Source organism: Rhinichthys klamathensis, unplaced genomic scaffold (assembly GCF_029890125.1).
Source record: "Rhinichthys klamathensis goyatoka isolate OS25496 unplaced genomic scaffold, OSU_Roscu_1.1 h1tg000223l_1, whole genome shotgun sequence".
Classification (NCBI taxonomy): Eukaryota; Metazoa; Chordata; class Actinopteri; order Cypriniformes; family Leuciscidae; genus Rhinichthys; species Rhinichthys klamathensis.
In genome coordinates this window covers 1230863-1248721 of record NW_026606747.1, presented here as the reverse complement: position 1 = coordinate 1248721, position 17859 = coordinate 1230863, and the positions used below count along the sequence as shown (strand labels likewise).

Here is a 17859-nt window from a genome sequence, read left to right as displayed (position 1 = left end):
AATGCATCTGAAAAGACGCATGGTATTGTATGGTAACCGTTATCCCACTGACAAAGCAGCCTATTGTTGGACTGTCAATTTAAAATATTATTCAACTAATCCAATAATAATAATAACAAAAACTATGCACGCGACTTGTTGGTGTCCGGCTGGGCAGTAGCCTGTCATGACATCTACTTTTTCTCATGCCAATAACAGGCCTGGAGCCAACGTCAGGAAGGGGTCTGATGAGGAGCCTGCTATAAAAAGCTTCAAGTTGGAGGCGTCACATGTTGGTGATCTCGGTTGCTTTGTTTTCATGGCAAGTTGTGGTGTTGTTAGGATATTCCTACAGAGCCAGTGACAGTTTCCCAGTGGAATAACTCTGATCCAGGGTCAGAGACATCTCCTCTCCTGGAGGAAAATTCAAGCCTTAGTGGTCTTGCTTGAGCAGTTGCTGCAAAATCTGGTAGAGGCACACAGCCAGGCTTGACGGGAAAGAGTCAGCAGACCTTCCCTGGTGGTCTAGTGGTTAGGATTCGGCGCTCTCACCGCCGCGGCCCGGGTTCGATTCCCGGTCAGGGAATGAGCTTTTGCCCTCCAGCAGCGGTCGCGATTGCAAAACGCTGGACTAGCAACTCAAGCGCTGACGGCCTCGTCGAGAAGCATGGCCAATGAAATGTTTGCGAAAAAGACCTCCTTCGAGCCAGAGTCGAACCAGCGACCTAAGGATTGCCAATTTGCCACCTACAGTCCTCCGCTCTACCAGCTGAGCTATCGAAGGCACATCGTTTGGGGACAGAACCTAAACCTATCAGGTTTCGTAAGCTCCGCCTGCCGGCTAAAAGTGCTAGTGGCACAGAGAGACGTCCTGGCTGTTTCCATAAGTGAAGCAAAGACAACACGAACTTCCCATACCGGGAGTCGAACCCGGGCCGCCTGGGTGAAAACCAGGAATCCTGACCGCTAGACCATATGGGGAACTTCCTCTATCCTCAAGCCTCAAGCAGGCCCTTTGGCTTTTAGTGTGTGACCGCCCCCCTTTAAGAATATGGGAATGATCGTATTTGTATGGTAACCGTTATCCCACTGACAAAGCAGCCTATTGTTGGACTGTCAATTTAAAACATTATTCAACTAATCTAATAATAATAATAACAAAAACTATGGGCTAATAATAATAAAATGGCTATGGGCTGACAGCGAAGCAAAAGAGGCAGAGCGAGCCAGCCAGGAGTCGAACCTGGAATCTACTGATTTGTAGTCAGACGCGTTATCCAATGCGCCACTGGCCCACCAGTCAGGCAGCCTTGAGTGCATTTGCCTCGCCCAGGGGGTTCAGTTTCCTCCCATTCCTGTGCTGGCATAATAGACACTATAAACTTGTCTTAAAGCAAGGTCCTTGTGACAGTACCCATGCAATGCATCTGAAAAGACGCATGGTATTGTATGGCAACCGTTATCGAGAAGCATGGCCAATGAAATGTTTGCTTGTGAAAAAGACCTCCTTCGAGCCAGAGTCGAACCAGCGACCTAAGGATTGCCAATTTGCCACCTACAGTCCTCCGCTCTACCAGCTGAGCTATCGAAGGCACATCATTTGGGGACAGAACCTAAACCTATCAGGTTTCGAAAGCTCCGCCTGCCGGCTAAAAGTGCTAGTGGCACAGAGAGACGTCCTGGCTGTTTCCATAAGTGAAGCAAAGACAACACGAACTTCCCATGCCGGGAGTCGAACCCGGGCCGCCTGGGTGAAAACCAGGAATCCTGACCGCTAGACCATATTGGAACTTCCTCAAGCCTCAAGCCTCAAGCAGGCCCTTTGGCTTTTAGTGTGTGACCGCCCCCCTTTAAGAAAATGGGAATGATCCGAAGGGATAGTTTACTGAATTCAATTTCATCTGGCTCATCGGAGGGAGCTCTCATTTGTCTCGCCCAGGGGGTTCAGTTTCCTCCCATTCCTGTGCTGGCATAATAGACACTATAAACTGGTCGCAAAGCAAGGTCTGAAAAGATGAAAAGAAAAAGCGCCACTGGCCCACCAGTCAGGCACCCTTGAGTGCATTTGCCTCGCCCAGGGGGTTCAGTTTCCTCCCATTCCTGTGCTGGCATAATATACACTATAAACTTGTCTTAAAGCAAGGTCCTTGTGACAGTACCCATGCAATGCATCTGAAAAGATGCATGTTATTGTATGGTAACCGTTATCCCACTGACAAAGCAGCCTATTGTTGGACTGTCAATTTAAAATATTATTCAACTAATCCAATAATAATAATAACAAAAACTATGGGCTAATAATAATAAAATGGCTATGGGCTGACAGCGAAGCAAAAGAGGCAGAGCGAGCCAGCCAGGAGTCGAACCTGGAATCTTCTGATTTGTAGTCAGACGTGTTATCCATTGCGCCACTGGCCCACCAGTCAGGCACCCTTTCACAAGCAAACACGCCTGGGTGAAAACCAGGAATCCTGACCGCTAGACCATATGGGAACTTCCTCAAGCCTCAAGCCTCAAGCCTCAAGCCTCAAGCAGGCCCTTTGGCTTTTAGTGTGTGACCGCCCCCCTTTAAGAAAATGGGAATGATCCGAAGGGATAGTTTACTGAATTCAATTTCATCTGGCTCATCGGAGGGAGCTCTCATTTGTCTCGCCCAGGGGGTTCAGTTTCCTCCCATTCCTGTGCTGGCATAATAGACACTATAAACTGGTCGCAAAGCAAGGTCTGGCAGGGAAAGAGTCAGCAGACCTTCCCTGGTGGTCTAGTGGTTAGGATTCGGCGCTCTCACCGCCGCGGCCCGGGTTTGATTCCCGGTCAGGGAATGAGCTTTTGCCCTCCAGCGGCGGTCGCGATTGCAAAACGCTGGACTACCAACTCAATCGCTGACGGCCTCGTCGAGAAGCATGGCCAATGAAATGTTTGCGAAAACAACCTCCTTCGAGCCAGAGTCGAACCAGCGACCTAAGGATTGCCAATTTGCCGTTGCCAACGGACATCTACTTTTTCTCATGCCAATAACAGGCCTGGAGCCAACGTCAGGAAGGGGTCTGATGAGGAGCCTGCTATAAAAAGCTTCAAGTTGGAGGCGTCACATGTTGGTGATCTCGGTTGCTTTGTTTTCATGGCAAGTTGTGGTGTTGTTAGGATATTCCTACAGAGCCAGTGACAGTTTCTCAGTGGAATAACTGTGATCCAGGGTCAGAGACGTCTCCTCTCCTGGAGGAAAATTCAAGCCTTAGTGGTCTTGCTTGAGCAGTTGCTGCAAAATCTGGTAGAGGCACACAGCCAGGCTTGACGGGAAAGAGTCAGCAGACCTTCCCTGGTGGTCTAGTGGTTAGGATTCGGCGCTCTCACCGCCGCGGCCCGGGTTTGATTCCCGGTCAGGGAATGAGCTTTTGCCCTCCAGCGGCGGTCGCGATTGCAAAACGCTGGACTACCAACTCAATCGCTGACGGCCTCGTCGAGAAGCATGGCCAATGAAATGTTTGCGAAAACAACCTCCTTCGAGCCAGAGTCGAACCAGCGAGCTAAGGATTGCCAATTTGCCACCTACAGTCCTCCGCTCTACCAGCTGAGCTATCGAAGGCACATCGTTTGGGGACAGAACCTAAACCTATCAGGTTTCGTAAGCTCCGCCTGCCGGCTAAAAGTGCTAGTGGCACAGAGAGACGTCCTGGCTGTTTCCATAAGTGAAGCAAAGACAACACGAACTTCCCATACCGGGAGTCGGACCCGGGCCGCCTGGGTGAAAACCAGGAATCCTGACCGCTAGACCATATGGGAACTTCCTCAATCCTCAAGCCTCAAGCAGGCCCTTTGGCTTTTAGTGTGTGACCGCCCCCCTTTAAGAATATGGGAATGATCGTATTTGTATGGTAACCGTTATCCCACTGACAAAGCAGCCTATTGTTGGACTGTCAATTTAAAACATTATTCAACTAATCCAATAATAATAATAACAAAAACTATGGGCTAATAATAATAAATTAGCTTTGGGCTGACAGCGAAGCAAAAGAGGCAGAGCGAGCCAGCCAGGAGTCGAACCTGGAATCTTCTGATTCGTAGTCAGACGTGTTATCCATTGCGCCACTGGCTTTTCAGTCAGGCAGCCTTGAGTGCATTTGCCTCGCCCAGGGGGTTCAGTTTCCTCCCATTCCTGTGCTGGCATAATATACACTATAAACTTGTCTTAAAGCAAGGTCCTTGTGACAGTACCCATGCAATGCATCTGAAAAGACACATGGTATTGTATGGTAACCGTTATCGAGAAGCATGGCCAATGAAATGTTTGCTTGTGAAAAAGACCTCCTTCGAGCCAGAGTCGAACCAGCGACCTAAGGATTGCCAATTTGCCACCTACAGTCCTCCGCTCTACCAGCTGAGCTATCGAAGGCACATCGTTTGGGGACAGAACCTAAACCTATCAGGTTTCGAAAGCTCCGCCTGCCGGCTAAAAGTGCTAGTGGCACAGAGAGACGTCCTGGCTGTTTCCATAAGTGAAGCAAAGACAACACGAACTTCCCATACCGGGAGTCGAACCCGGGCCGCCTGGGTGAAAACCAGGAATCCTGACCGCTAGACCATATTGGAACTTCCTCAAGCCTCAAGCCTCAAGCCTCAAGCAGGCCCTTTGGCTTTTAGTGTGTGACCGCCCCCCTTTAAGAAAATGGGAATGATCCGAAGGGATAGTTTACTGAATTCAATTTCATCTGGCTCATCGGAGGGAGCTCTCATTTGTCTCGCCCAGGGGGTTCAGTTTCCTCCCATTCCTGTGCTGGCATAATAGACACTATAAACTGGTCGCAAAGCAAGGTCCTTGTGACAGTACCCATGCAATGCATCTGAAAAGATGCATGTTATTGTATGGTAACCGTTATCCCACTGACAAAGCAGCCTATTGTTGGACTGTCAATTTAAAATATTATTCAACTAATCCAATAATAATAATAACAAAAACTATGGGCTAATAATAATAAAATGGCTATGGGCTGACAGCGAAGCAAAAGAGGCAGAGCGAGCCAGCCAGGAGTCGAACCTGGAATCTTCTGATTCGTAGTCAGACGCGTTATCCATTGCGCCACTGGCCCACCAGTCAGGCACCCTTTCACAAGCAAACACGCCTGGGTGAAAACCAGGAATCCTGACCGCTAGACCATATGGGAACTTCCTCAAGCCTCAAGCCTCAAGCCTCAAGCCTCAAGCAGGCCCTTTGGCTTTTAGTGTGTGACCGCCCCCCTTTAAGAAAATGGGAATGATCCGAAGGGATAGTTTACTGAATTCAATTTCATCTGGCTCATCTGAGGGAGCTCTCATTTGTCTCGCCCAGGGGGTTCAGTTTCCTCCCATTCCTGTGCTGGCATAATATACACTATAAACTTGTCTTAAAGCAAGGTCCTTGTGACAGTACCCATGCAATGCATCTGAAAAGACGCATGGTATTGTATGGTAACCGTTATCCCACTGACAAAGCAGCCTATTGTTGGACTGTCAATTTAAAATATTATTCAACTAATCCAATAATAATAATAACAAAAACTATGCACGCGACTTGTTGGTGTCCGGCTGGGTAGAGGCCTGTCATGACATCTACTTTTTCTCATGCCAATAACAGGCCTGGAGCCAACGTCAGGAAGGGGTCTGATGAGGAGCCTGCTATAAAAAGCTTCAAGTTGGAGGCGTCACATGTTGGTGATCTCGGTTGCTTTGTTTTCATGGCAAGTTGTGGTGTTGTTAGGATATTCCTACAGAGCCAGTGACAGTTTCTCAGTGGAATAACTGTGATCCAGGGTCAGAGACGTCTCCTCTCCTGGAGGAAAATTCAAGCCTTAGTGGTCTTGCTTGAGCAGTTGCTGCAAAATCTGGTAGAGGCACACAGCCAGGCTTGACGGGAAAGAGTCAGCAGACCTTCCCTGGTGGTCTAGTGGTTAGGATTCGGCGCTCTCACCGCCGCGGCCCGGGTTTGATTCCCGGTCAGGGAATGAGCTTTTGCCCTCCAGCGGCGGTCGCGATTGCAAAACGCTGGACTACCAACTCAATCGCTGACGGCCTCGTCGAGAAGCATGGCCAATGAAATGTTTGCGAAAACAACCTCCTTCGAGCCAGAGTCGAACCAGCGACCTAAGGATTGCCAATTTGCCACCTACAGTCCTCCGCTCTACCAGCTGAGCTATCGAAGGCACATCGTTTGGGGACAGAACCTAAACCTATCAGGTTTCGTAAGCTCCGCCTGCCGGCTAAAAGTGCTAGTGGCACAGAGAGACGTCCTGGCTGTTTCCATAAGTGAAGCAAAGACAACACGAACTTCCCATACCGGGAGTCGGACCCGGGCCGCCTGGGTGAAAACCAGGAATCCTGACCGCTAGACCATATGGGAACTTCCTCAATCCTCAAGCCTCAAGCAGGCCCTTTGGCTTTTAGTGTGTGACCGCCCCCCTTTAAGAATATGGGAATGATCGTATTTGTATGGTAACCGTTATCCCACTGACAAAGCAGCCTATTGTTGGACTGTCAATTTAAAACATTATTCAACTAATCCAATAATAATAATAACAAAAACTATGGGCTAATAATAATAAATTAGCTTTGGGCTGACAGCGAAGCAAAAGAGGCAGAGCGAGCCAGCCAGGAGTCGAACCTGGAATCTTCTGATTCGTAGTCAGACGTGTTATCCATTGCGCCACTGGCTTTTCAGTCAGGCAGCCTTGAGTGCATTTGCCTCGCCCAGGGGGTTCAGTTTCCTCCCATTCCTGTGCTGGCATAATATACACTATAAACTTGTCTTAAAGCAAGGTCCTTGTGACAGTACCCATGCAATGCATCTGAAAAGACGCATGGTATTGTATGGTAACCGTTATCGAGAAGCATGGCCAATGAAATGTTTGCTTGTGAAAAAGACCTCCTTCGAGCCAGAGTCGAACCAGCGACCTAAGGATTGCCAATTTGCCACCTACAGTCCTCCGCTCTACCAGCTGAGCTATCGAAGGCACATCGTTTGGGGACAGAACCTAAACCTATCAGGTTTCGAAAGCTCCGCCTGCCGGCTAAAAGTGCTAGTGGCACAGAGAGACGTCCTGGCTGTTTCCATAAGTGAAGCAAAGACAACACGAACTTCCCATACCGGGAGTCGAACCCGGGCCGCCTGGGTGAAAACCAGGAATCCTGACCGCTAGACCATATTGGAACTTCCTCAAGCCTCAAGCCTCAAGCCTCAAGCAGGCCCTTTGGCTTTTAGTGTGTGACCGCCCCCCTTTAAGAAAATGGGAATGATCCGAAGGGATAGTTTACTGAATTCAATTTCATCTGGCTCATCGGAGGGAGCTCTCATTTGTCTCGCCCAGGGGGTTCAGTTTCCTCCCATTCCTGTGCTGGCATAATAGACACTATAAACTGGTCGCAAAGCAAGGTCCTTGTGACAGTACCCATGCAATGCATCTGAAAAGATGCATGTTATTGTATGGTAACCGTTATCCCACTGACAAAGCAGCCTATTGTTGGACTGTCAATTTAAAATATTATTCAACTAATCCAATAATAATAATAACAAAAACTATGCACGCGACTTGTTGGTGTCCGGCTGGGCAGTAGCCTGTCATGACATCTACTTTTTCTCATGCCAATAACAGGCCTGGAGCCAACGTCAGGAAGGGGTCTGATGAGGAGCCTGCTATAAAAAGCTTCAAGTTGGAGGCGTCACATGTTGGTGATCTCGGTTGCTTTGTTTTCATGGCAAGTTGTGGTGTTGTTAGGATATTCCTACAGAGCCAGTGACAGTTTCCCAGTGGAATAACTCTGATCCAGGGTCAGAGACATCTCCTCTCCTGGAGGAAAATTCAAGCCTTAGTGGTCTTGCTTGAGCAGTTGCTGCAAAATCTGGTAGAGGCACACAGCCAGGCTTGACGGGAAAGAGTCAGCAGACCTTCCCTGGTGGTCTAGTGGTTAGGATTCGGCGCTCTCACCGCCGCGGCCCGGGTTTGATTCCCGGTCAGGGAATGAGCTTTTGCCCTCCAGCAGCGGTCGCGATTGCAAAACGCTGGACTAGCAACTCAAGCGCTGACGGCCTCGTCGAGAAGCATGGCCAATGAAATGTTTGCGAAAAAGACCTCCTTCGAGCCAGAGTCGAACCAGCGACCTAAGGATTGCCAATTTGCCACCTACAGTCCTCCACTCTACCAGCTGAGCTATAGAAGGCACATCGTTTGGGGACAGAACCTAAACCTATCAGGTTTCGTAAGCTCCGCCTGCCGGCTAAAAGTGCTAGTGGCACAGAGAGACGTCCTGGCTGTTTCCATAAGTGAAGCAAAGACAACACGAACTTCCCATACCGGGAGTCGAACCCGGGCCGCCTGGGTGAAAACCAGGAATCCTGACCGCTAGACCATATGGGAACTTCCTCTATCCTCAAGCCTCAAGCAGGCCCTTTGTCTTTTAGTGTGTGACCGCCCCCCTTTAAGAATATGGGAATGATCGTATTTGTATGGTAACCGTTATCCCACTGACAAAGCAGCCTATTGTTGGACTGTCAATTTAAAACATTATTCAACTAATCTAATAATAATAATAACAAAAACTATGGGCTAATAATAATAAAATGGCTATGGGCTGACAGCGAAGCAAAAGAGGCAGAGCGAGCCAGCCAGGAGTCGAACCTGGAATCTTCTGATTTGTAGTCAGACGCGTTATCCAATGCGCCACTGGCCCACCAGTCAGGCAGCCTTGAGTGCATTTGCCTCGCCCAGGGGGTTCAGTTTCCTCCCATTCCTGTGCTGGCATAATAGACACTATAAACTTGTCTTAAAGCAAGGTCCTTGTGACAGTACCCATGCAATGCATCTGAAAAGACGCATGGTATTGTATGGCAACCGTTATCGAGAAGCATGGCCAATGAAATGTTTGCTTGTGAAAAAGACCTCCTTCGAGCCAGAGTCGAACCAGCGACCTAAGGATTGCCAATTTGCCACCTACAGTCCTCCGCTCTACCAGCTGAGCTATCGAAGGCACATCATTTGGGGACAGAACCTAAACCTATCAGGTTTCGAAAGCTCCGCCTGCCGGCTAAAAGTGCTAGTGGCACAGAGAGACGTCCTGGCTGTTTCCATAAGTGAAGCAAAGACAACACGAACTTCCCATGCCGGGAGTCGAACCCGGGCCGCCTGGGTGAAAACCAGGAATCCTGACCGCTAGACCATATTGGAACTTCCTCAAGCCTCAAGCCTCAAGCAGGCCCTTTGGCTTTTAGTGTGTGACCGCCCCCCTTTAAGAAAATGGGAATGATCCGAAGGGATAGTTTACTGAATTCAATTTCATCTGGCTCATCGGAGGGAGCTCTCATTTGTCTCGCCCAGGGGGTTCAGTTTCCTCCCATTCCTGTGCTGGCATAATAGACACTATAAACTGGTCGCAAAGCAAGGTCTGAAAAGATGAAAAGAAAAAGCGCCACTGGCCCACCAGTCAGGCACCCTTGAGTGCATTTGCCTCGCCCAGGGGGTTCAGTTTCCTCCCATTCCTGTGCTGGCATAATATACACTATAAACTTGTCTTAAAGCAAGGTCCTTGTGACAGTACCCATGCAATGCATCTGAAAAGATGCATGTTATTGTATGGTAACCGTTATCCCACTGACAAAGCAGCCTATTGTTGGACTGTCAATTTAAAATATTATTCAACTAATCCAATAATAATAATAACAAAAACTATGGGCTAATAATAATAAAATGGCTATGGGCTGACAGCGAAGCAAAAGAGGCAGAGCGAGCCAGCCAGGAGTCGAACCTGGAATCTTCTGATTTGTAGTCAGACGTGTTATCCATTGCGCCACTGGCCCACCAGTCAGGCACCCTTTCACAAGCAAACACGCCTGGGTGAAAACCAGGAATCCTGACCGCTAGACCATATGGGAACTTCCTCAAGCCTCAAGCCTCAAGCCTCAAGCAGGCCCTTTGGCTTTTAGTGTGTGACCGCCCCCCTTTAAGAAAATGGGAATGATCCGAAGGGATAGTTTACTGAATTCAATTTCATCTGGCTCATCGGAGGGAGCTCTCATTTGTCTCGCCCAGGGGGTTCAGTTTCCTCCCATTCCTGTGCTGGCATAATAGACACTATAAACTGGTCGCAAAGCAAGGTCTGGCAGGGAAAGAGTCAGCAGACCTTCCCTGGTGGTCTAGTGGTTAGGATTCAGCGCTCTCACCGCCGCGGCCCGGGTTTGATTCCCGGTCAGGGAATGAGCTTTTGCCCTCCAGCGGCGGTCGCGATTGCAAAACGCTGGACTACCAACTCAATCGCTGACGGCCTCGTCGAGAAGCATGGCCAATGAAATGTTTGCGAAAACAACCTCCTTCGAGCCAGAGTCGAACCAGCGACCTAAGGATTGCCAATTTGCCGTTGCCAACGGACATCTACTTTTTCTCATGCCAATAACAGGCCTGGAGCCAACGTCAGGAAGGGGTCTGATGAGGAGCCTGCTATAAAAAGCTTCAAGTTGGAGGCGTCACATGTTGGTGATCTCGGTTGCTTTGTTTTCATGGCAAGTTGTGGTGTTGTTAGGATATTCCTACAGAGCCAGTGACAGTTTCTCAGTGGAATAACTGTGATCCAGGGTCAGAGACGTCTCCTCTCCTGGAGGAAAATTCAAGCCTTAGTGGTCTTGCTTGAGCAGTTGCTGCAAAATCTGGTAGAGGCACACAGCCAGGCTTGACGGGAAAGAGTCAGCAGACCTTCCCTGGTGGTCTAGTGGTTAGGATTCGGCGCTCTCACCGCCGCGGCCCGGGTTTGATTCCCGGTCAGGGAATGAGCTTTTGCCCTCCAGCGGCGGTCGCGATTGCAAAACGCTGGACTACCAACTCAATCGCTGACGGCCTCGTCGAGAAGCATGGCCAATGAAATGTTTGCGAAAACAACCTCCTTCAAGCCAGAGTCGAACCAGCGACCTAAGGATTGCCAATTTGCCACCTACAGTCCTCCGCTCTACCAGCTGAGCTATCGAAGGCACATCGTTTGGGGACAGAACCTAAACCTATCAGGTTTCGTAAGCTCCGCCTGCCGGCTAAAAGTGCTAGTGGCACAGAGAGACGTCCTGGCTGTTTCCATAAGTGAAGCAAAGACAACACGAACTTCCCATACCGGGAGTCGAACCCGGGCCGCCTGGGTGAAAACCAGGAATCCTGACCGCTAGACCATATGGGAACTTCCTCAATCCTCAAGCCTCAAGCAGGCCCTTTGGCTTTTAGTGTGTGACCGCCCCCCTTTAAGAATATGGGAATGATCGTATTTGTATGGTAACCGTTATCCCACTGACAAAGCAGCCTATTGTTGGACTGTCAATTTAAAACATTATTCAACTAATCCAATAATAATAATAACAAAAACTATGGGCTAATAATAATAAATTAGCTTTGGGCTGACAGCGAAGCAAAAGAGGCAGAGCGAGCCAGCCAGGAGTCGAACCTGGAATCTTCTGATTCGTAGTCAGACGTGTTATCCATTGCGCCACTGGCTTTTCAGTCAGGCAGCCTTGAGTGCATTTGCCTCGCCCAGGGGGTTCAGTTTCCTCCCATTCCTGTGCTGGCATAATATACACTATAAACTTGTCTTAAAGCAAGGTCCTTGTGACAGTACCCATGCAATGCATCTGAAAAGACGCATGGTATTGTATGGTAACCGTTATCGAGAAGCATGGCCAATGAAATGTTTGCTTGTGAAAAAGACCTCCTTCGAGCCAGAGTCGAACCAGCGACCTAAGGATTGCCAATTTGCCACCTACAGTCCTCCGCTCTACCAGCTGAGCTATCGAAGGCACATCGTTTGGGGACAGAACCTAAACCTATCAGGTTTCGAAAGCTCCGCCTGCCGGCTAAAAGTGCTAGTGGCACAGAGAGACGTCCTGGCTGTTTCCATAAGTGAAGCAAAGACAACACGAACTTCCCATACCGGGAGTCGAACCCGGGCCGCCTGGGTGAAAACCAGGAATCCTGACCGCTAGACCATATTGGAACTTCCTCAAGCCTCAAGCCTCAAGCCTCAAGCAGGCCCTTTGGCTTTTAGTGTGTGACCGCCCCCCTTTAAGAAAATGGGAATGATCCGAAGGGATAGTTTACTGAATTCAATTTCATCTGGCTCATCGGAGGGAGCTCTCATTTGTCTCGCCCAGGGGGTTCAGTTTCCTCCCATTCCTGTGCTGGCATAATAGACACTATAAACTGGTCGCAAAGCAAGGTCCTTGTGACAGTACCCATGCAATGCATCTGAAAAGATGCATGTTATTGTATGGTAACCGTTATCCCACTGACAAAGCAGCCTATTGTTGGACTGTCAATTTAAAATATTATTCAACTAATCCAATAATAATAATAACAAAAACTATGGGCTAATAATAATAAAATGGCTATGGGCTGACAGCGAAGCAAAAGAGGCAGAGCGAGCCAGCCAGGAGTCGAACCTGGAATCTTCTGATTTGTAGTCAGACGTGTTATCCATTGCGCCACTGGCCCACCAGTCAGGCACCCTTTCACAAGCAAACACGCCTGGGTGAAAACCAGGAATCCTGACCGCTAGACCATATGGGAACTTCCTCAAGCCTCAAGCCTCAAGCCTCAAGCAGGCCCTTTGGCTTTTAGTGTGTGACCGCCCCCCTTTAAGAAAATGGGAATGATCCGAAGGGATAGTTTACTGAATTCAATTTCATCTGGCTCATCTGAGGGAGCTCTCATTTGTCTCGCCCAGGGGGTTCAGTTTCCTCCCATTCCTGTGCTGGCATAATATACACTATAAACTTGTCTTAAAGCAAGGTCCTTGTGACAGTACCCATGCAATGCATCTGAAAAGACGCATGGTATTGTATGGTAACCGTTATCCCACTGACAAAGCAGCCTATTGTTGGACTGTCAATTTAAAATATTATTCAACTAATCCAATAATAATAATAACAAAAACTATGCACGCGACTTGTTGGTGTCCGGCTGGGTAGAGGCCTGTCATGACATCTACTTTTTCTCATGCCAATAACAGGCCTGGAGCCAACGTCAGGAAGGGGTCTGATGAGGAGCCTGCTATAAAAAGCTTCAAGTTGGAGGCGTCACATGTTGGTGATCTCGGTTGCTTTGTTTTCATGGCAAGTTGTGGTGTTGTTAGGATATTCCTACAGAGCCAGTGACAGTTTCTCAGTGGAATAACTGTGATCCAGGGTCAGAGACGTCTCCTCTCCTGGAGGAAAATTCAAGCCTTAGTGGTCTTGCTTGAGCAGTTGCTGCAAAATCTGGTAGAGGCACACAGCCAGGCTTGACGGGAAAGAGTCAGCAGACCTTCCCTGGTGGTCTAGTGGTTAGGATTCGGCGCTCTCACCGCCGCGGCCCGGGTTTGATTCCCGGTCAGGGAATGAGCTTTTGCCCTCCAGCGGCGGTCGCGATTGCAAAACGCTGGACTACCAACTCAATCGCTGACGGCCTCGTCGAGAAGCATGGCCAATGAAATGTTTGCGAAAACAACCTCCTTCGAGCCAGAGTCGAACCAGCGACCTAAGGATTGCCAATTTGCCACCTACAGTCCTCCGCTCTACCAGCTGAGCTATCGAAGGCACATCGTTTGGGGACAGAACCTAAACCTATCAGGTTTCGTAAGCTCCGCCTGCCGGCTAAAAGTGCTAGTGGCACAGAGAGACGTCCTGGCTGTTTCCATAAGTGAAGCAAAGACAACACGAACTTCCCATACCGGGAGTCGGACCCGGGCCGCCTGGGTGAAAACCAGGAATCCTGACCGCTAGACCATATGGGAACTTCCTCAATCCTCAAGCCTCAAGCAGGCCCTTTGGCTTTTAGTGTGTGACCGCCCCCCTTTAAGAATATGGGAATGATCGTATTTGTATGGTAACCGTTATCCCACTGACAAAGCAGCCTATTGTTGGACTGTCAATTTAAAATATTATTCAACTAATCCAATAATAATAATAACAAAAACTATGGGCTAATAATAATAAAATGGCTATGGGCTGACAGCGAAGCAGAGCGAGCCAGCCAGGAGTCGAACCTGGAATCTTCTGATTCGTAGTCAGACGCGTTATCCATTGCGCCACTGGCCCACCAGTCAGGCACCCTTGAGTGCATTTGCCTCGCCCAGGGGGTTCAGTTTCCTCCCATTCCTGTGCTGGCATAATATACACTATAAACTTGTCTTAAAGCAAGGTCCTTGTGACAGTACCCATGCAATGCATCTGAAAAGACGCATGGTATTGTATGGTAACCGTTATCCCACTGACAAAGCAGCCTATTGTTGGACTGTCAATTTAAAATATTATTCAACTAATCCAATAATAATAATAACAAAAACTATGCACGCGACTTGTTGGTGTCCGGCTGGGTAGAGGCCTGTCATGACATCTACTTTTTCTCATGCCAATAACAGGCCTGGAGCCAACGTCAGGAAGGGGTCTGATGAGGAGCCTGCTATAAAAAGCTTCAAGTTGGAGGCGTCACATGTTGGTGATCTCGGTTGCTTTGTTTTCATGGCAAGTTGTGGTGTTGTTAGGATATTCCTACAGAGCCAGTGACAGTTTCTCAGTGGAATAACTGTGATCCAGGGTCAGAGACGTCTCCTCTCCTGGAGGAAAATTCAAGCCTTAGTGGTCTTGCTTGAGCAGTTGCTGCAAAATCTGGTAGAGGCACACAGCCAGGCTTGACGGGAAAGAGTCAGCAGACCTTCCCTGGTGGTCTAGTGGTTAGGATTCGGCGCTCTCACCGCCGCGGCCCGGGTTCGATTCCCGGTCAGGGAATGAGCTTTTGCCCTCCAGCGGCGGTCGCGATTGCAAAACGCTGGACTACCAACTCAATCGCTGACGGCCTCGTCGAGAAGCATGGCCAATGAAATGTTTGCGAAAACGACCTCCTTCGAGCCAGAGTCGAACCAGCGACCTAAGGATTGCCAATTTGCCACCTACAGTCCTCCGCTCTACAAGCTGAGCTATCGAAGGCACATCGTTTGGGGACAGAACCTAAACCTATCAGGTTTCGTAAGCTCCGCCTGCCGGCTAAAAGTGCTAGTGGCACAGAGAGACGTCCTGGCTGTTTCCATAAGTGAAGCAAAGACAACACGAACTTCCCATACCGGGAGTCGAACCCGGGCTGCCTGGGTGAAAACCAGGAATCCTGACCGCTAGACCATATGGGAACTTCCTCAATCCTCAAGCCTCAAGCAGGCCCTTTGGCTTTTAGTGTGTGACCGCCCCCCTTTAAGAATATGGGAATGATCGTATTTGTATGGTAACCGTTATCCCACTGACAAAGCAGCCTATTGTTGGACTGTCAATTTAAAACATTATTCAACTAATCCAATAATAATAATAACAAAAACTATGGGCTAATAATAATAAATTAGCTTTGGGATGACAGCGAAGCAAAAGAGGCAGAGCGAGCCAGCCAGGAGTCGAACCTGGAATCTTCTGATTCGTAGTCAGACGTGTTATCCATTGCGCCACTGGCTTTTCAGTCAGGCAGCCTTGAGTGCATTTGCCTCGCCCAGGGGGTTCAGTTTCCTCCCATTCCTGTGCTGGCATAATATACACTATAAACTTGTCTTAAAGCAAGGTCCTTGTGACAGTACCCATGCAATGCATCTGAAAAGACGCATGGTATTGTATGGTAACCGTTATCGAGAAGCATGGCCAATGAAATGTTTGCTTGTGAAAAAGACCTCCTTCGAGCCAGAGTCGAACCAGCGACCTAAGGATTGCCAATTTGCCACCTACAGTCCTCCGCTCTACCAGCTGAGCTATCGAAGGCACATCGTTTGGGGACAGAACCTAAACCTATCAGGTTTCGAAAGCTCCGCCTGCCGGCTAAAAGTGCTAGTGGCACAGAGAGACGTCCTGGCTGTTTCCATAAGTGAAGCAAAGACAACACTAACTTCCCATACCGGGAGTCGAACCCGGGCCGCCTGGGTGAAAACCAGGAATCCTGACCGCTAGACCATATTGGAACTTCCTCAAGCCTCAAGCCTCAAGCCTCAAGCAGGCCCTTTGGCTTTTAGTGTGTGACCGCCCCCCTTTAAGAAAATGGGAATGATCCGAAGGGATAGTTTACTGAATTCAATTTCATCTGGCTCATCGGAGGGAGCTCTCATTTGTCTCGCCCAGGGGGTTCAGTTTCCTCCCATTCCTGTGCTGGCATAATAGACACTATAAACTGGTCGCAAAGCAAGGTCCTTGTGACAGTACCCATGCAATGCATCTGAAAAGATGCATGTTATTGTATGGTAACCGTTATCCCACTGACAAAGCAGCCTATTGTTGGACTGTCAATTTAAAATATTATTCAACTAATCCAATAATAATAATAACAAAAACTATGGGCTAATAATAATAAAATGGCTATGGGCTGACAGCGAAGCAAAAGAGGCAGAGCGAGCCAGCCAGGAGTCGAACCTGGAATCTTCTGATTTGTAGTCAGACGTGTTATCCATTGCGCCACTGGCCCACCAGTCAGGCACCCTTTCACAAGCAAACACGCCTGGGTGAAAACCAGGAATCCTGACCGCTAGACCATATGGGAACTTCCTCAAGCCTCAAGCCTCAAGCCTCAAGCCTCAAGCAGGCCCTTTGGCTTTTAGTGTGTGACCGCCCCCCTTTAAGAAAATGGGAATGATCCGAAGGGATAGTTTACTGAATTCAATTTCATCTGGCTCATCTGAGGGAGCTCTCATTTGTCTCGCCCAGGGGGTTCAGTTTCCTCCCATTCCTGTGCTGGCATAATATACACTATAAACTTGTCTTAAAGCAAGGTCCTTGTGACAGTACCCATGCAATGCATCTGAAAAGACGCATGGTATTGTATGGTAACCGTTATCCCACTGACAAAGCAGCCTATTGTTGGACTGTCAATTTAAAAACCAGTGAAAACCAGGAATCCTGACCGCTAGACCATATGGGAACTTCCTCAATCCTCAAGCCTCAAGCAGGCCCTTTGGCTTTTAGTGTGTGACCGCCCCCCTTTAAGAATATGGGAATAATCGTATTTGTATGGTAACCGTTATCCCACTGACAAAGCAGCTGTCATGACATCTACTTTTTCTCATGCCAATAACAGGCCTGGAGCCAACGTCAGGAAGGGGTCTGATGAGGAGCCTGCTATAAAAAGCTTCAAGTTGGAGGCGTCACATGTTGGTGATCTCGGTTGCTTTGTTTTCATGGCAAGTTGTGGTGTTGTTAGGATATTCCTACAGAGCCAGTGACAGTTTCTCAGTGGAATAACTGTGATCCAGGGTCAGAGACGTCTCCTCTCCTGGAGGAAAATTCAAGCCTTAGTGGTCTTGCTTGAGCAGTTGCTGCAAAATCTGGTAGAGGCACACAGCCAGGCTTGACGGGAAAGAGTCAGCAGACCTTCCCTGGTGGTCTAGTGGTTAGGATTCGGCGCTCTCACCGCCGCGGCCCGGGTTTGATTCCCGGTCAGGGAATGAGCTTTTGCCCTCCAGCGGCGGTCGCGATTGCAAAACGCTGGACTACCAACTCAATCGCTGACGGCCTCGTCGAGAAGCATGGCCAATGAAATGTTTGCGAAAACAACCTCCTTCGAGCCAGAGTCGAACCAGCGACCTAAGGATTGCCAATTTGCCACCTACAGTCCTCCGCTCTACCAGCTGAGCTATCGAAGGCACATCGTTTGGGGACAGAACCTAAACCTATCAGGTTTCGTAAGCTCCGCCTGCCGGCTAAAAGTGCTAGTGGCACAGAGAGACGTCCTGGCTGTTTCCATAAGTGAAGCAAAGACAACACGAACTTCCCATACCGGGAGTCGGACCCGGGCCGCCTGGGTGAAAACCAGGAATCCTGACCGCTAGACCATATGGGAACTTCCTCAATCCTCAAGCCTCAAGCAGGCCCTTTGGCTTTTAGTGTGTGACCGC

At 48.9% G+C, this 17859-nt stretch overlaps 25 non-coding genes across 25 annotated transcripts; 9 read left to right on the top strand and 16 right to left on the bottom strand.

Annotated features, from left to right (window-relative positions):
• The first annotated feature begins 493 nt into the window (after positions 1–493).
• Positions 494–565, top strand: trnae-cuc (transfer RNA glutamic acid (anticodon CUC)). The gene has a single exon. It is a non-coding gene; the product is annotated as a tRNA-Glu (tRNA).
• A 323-nt stretch (positions 566–888) lies between these two features.
• Positions 889–961, bottom strand: trnae-uuc (transfer RNA glutamic acid (anticodon UUC)). The gene has a single exon. It is a non-coding gene; the product is annotated as a tRNA-Glu (tRNA).
• Positions 962–1201: 240 nt separating this feature from the next.
• On the bottom strand, positions 1202–1274 carry trnac-aca (transfer RNA cysteine (anticodon ACA)). Its single transcript has one exon. It is a non-coding gene; the product is annotated as a tRNA-Cys (tRNA).
• Positions 1275–2324: 1050 nt separating this feature from the next.
• Positions 2325–2397, bottom strand: trnac-aca (transfer RNA cysteine (anticodon ACA)). Its single transcript has one exon. It is a non-coding gene; the product is annotated as a tRNA-Cys (tRNA).
• A 332-nt stretch (positions 2398–2729) lies between these two features.
• Positions 2730–2801, top strand: trnae-cuc (transfer RNA glutamic acid (anticodon CUC)). Its single transcript has one exon. It is a non-coding gene; the product is annotated as a tRNA-Glu (tRNA).
• Positions 2802–3295: 494 nt separating this feature from the next.
• On the top strand, positions 3296–3367 carry trnae-cuc (transfer RNA glutamic acid (anticodon CUC)). The gene has a single exon. It is a non-coding gene; the product is annotated as a tRNA-Glu (tRNA).
• Positions 3368–3690: 323 nt separating this feature from the next.
• trnae-uuc (transfer RNA glutamic acid (anticodon UUC)) lies at positions 3691–3762 on the bottom strand. Its single transcript has one exon. It is a non-coding gene; the product is annotated as a tRNA-Glu (tRNA).
• A 1231-nt stretch (positions 3763–4993) lies between these two features.
• Positions 4994–5066, bottom strand: trnar-acg (transfer RNA arginine (anticodon ACG)). Its single transcript has one exon. It is a non-coding gene; the product is annotated as a tRNA-Arg (tRNA).
• Positions 5067–5885: 819 nt separating this feature from the next.
• trnae-cuc (transfer RNA glutamic acid (anticodon CUC)) lies at positions 5886–5957 on the top strand. Its single transcript has one exon. It is a non-coding gene; the product is annotated as a tRNA-Glu (tRNA).
• A 323-nt stretch (positions 5958–6280) lies between these two features.
• On the bottom strand, positions 6281–6352 carry trnae-uuc (transfer RNA glutamic acid (anticodon UUC)). The gene has a single exon. It is a non-coding gene; the product is annotated as a tRNA-Glu (tRNA).
• A 1544-nt stretch (positions 6353–7896) lies between these two features.
• Positions 7897–7968, top strand: trnae-cuc (transfer RNA glutamic acid (anticodon CUC)). Its single transcript has one exon. It is a non-coding gene; the product is annotated as a tRNA-Glu (tRNA).
• Positions 7969–8291: 323 nt separating this feature from the next.
• trnae-uuc (transfer RNA glutamic acid (anticodon UUC)) lies at positions 8292–8363 on the bottom strand. Its single transcript has one exon. It is a non-coding gene; the product is annotated as a tRNA-Glu (tRNA).
• A 240-nt stretch (positions 8364–8603) lies between these two features.
• Positions 8604–8676, bottom strand: trnac-aca (transfer RNA cysteine (anticodon ACA)). Its single transcript has one exon. It is a non-coding gene; the product is annotated as a tRNA-Cys (tRNA).
• Positions 8677–9726: 1050 nt separating this feature from the next.
• Positions 9727–9799, bottom strand: trnac-aca (transfer RNA cysteine (anticodon ACA)). The gene has a single exon. It is a non-coding gene; the product is annotated as a tRNA-Cys (tRNA).
• An 891-nt stretch (positions 9800–10690) lies between these two features.
• On the top strand, positions 10691–10762 carry trnae-cuc (transfer RNA glutamic acid (anticodon CUC)). Its single transcript has one exon. It is a non-coding gene; the product is annotated as a tRNA-Glu (tRNA).
• Positions 10763–11085: 323 nt separating this feature from the next.
• On the bottom strand, positions 11086–11157 carry trnae-uuc (transfer RNA glutamic acid (anticodon UUC)). The gene has a single exon. It is a non-coding gene; the product is annotated as a tRNA-Glu (tRNA).
• Positions 11158–12388: 1231 nt separating this feature from the next.
• trnac-aca (transfer RNA cysteine (anticodon ACA)) lies at positions 12389–12461 on the bottom strand. Its single transcript has one exon. It is a non-coding gene; the product is annotated as a tRNA-Cys (tRNA).
• Positions 12462–13273: 812 nt separating this feature from the next.
• trnae-cuc (transfer RNA glutamic acid (anticodon CUC)) lies at positions 13274–13345 on the top strand. The gene has a single exon. It is a non-coding gene; the product is annotated as a tRNA-Glu (tRNA).
• Positions 13346–13668: 323 nt separating this feature from the next.
• trnae-uuc (transfer RNA glutamic acid (anticodon UUC)) lies at positions 13669–13740 on the bottom strand. Its single transcript has one exon. It is a non-coding gene; the product is annotated as a tRNA-Glu (tRNA).
• Positions 13741–13971: 231 nt separating this feature from the next.
• Positions 13972–14044, bottom strand: trnar-acg (transfer RNA arginine (anticodon ACG)). The gene has a single exon. It is a non-coding gene; the product is annotated as a tRNA-Arg (tRNA).
• Positions 14045–14662: 618 nt separating this feature from the next.
• On the top strand, positions 14663–14734 carry trnae-cuc (transfer RNA glutamic acid (anticodon CUC)). Its single transcript has one exon. It is a non-coding gene; the product is annotated as a tRNA-Glu (tRNA).
• Positions 14735–15057: 323 nt separating this feature from the next.
• Positions 15058–15129, bottom strand: trnae-uuc (transfer RNA glutamic acid (anticodon UUC)). Its single transcript has one exon. It is a non-coding gene; the product is annotated as a tRNA-Glu (tRNA).
• Positions 15130–16360: 1231 nt separating this feature from the next.
• Positions 16361–16433, bottom strand: trnac-aca (transfer RNA cysteine (anticodon ACA)). Its single transcript has one exon. It is a non-coding gene; the product is annotated as a tRNA-Cys (tRNA).
• A 904-nt stretch (positions 16434–17337) lies between these two features.
• On the top strand, positions 17338–17409 carry trnae-cuc (transfer RNA glutamic acid (anticodon CUC)). The gene has a single exon. It is a non-coding gene; the product is annotated as a tRNA-Glu (tRNA).
• Positions 17410–17732: 323 nt separating this feature from the next.
• trnae-uuc (transfer RNA glutamic acid (anticodon UUC)) lies at positions 17733–17804 on the bottom strand. The gene has a single exon. It is a non-coding gene; the product is annotated as a tRNA-Glu (tRNA).
• Between the last annotated feature and the right edge of the window lie 55 nt (positions 17805–17859).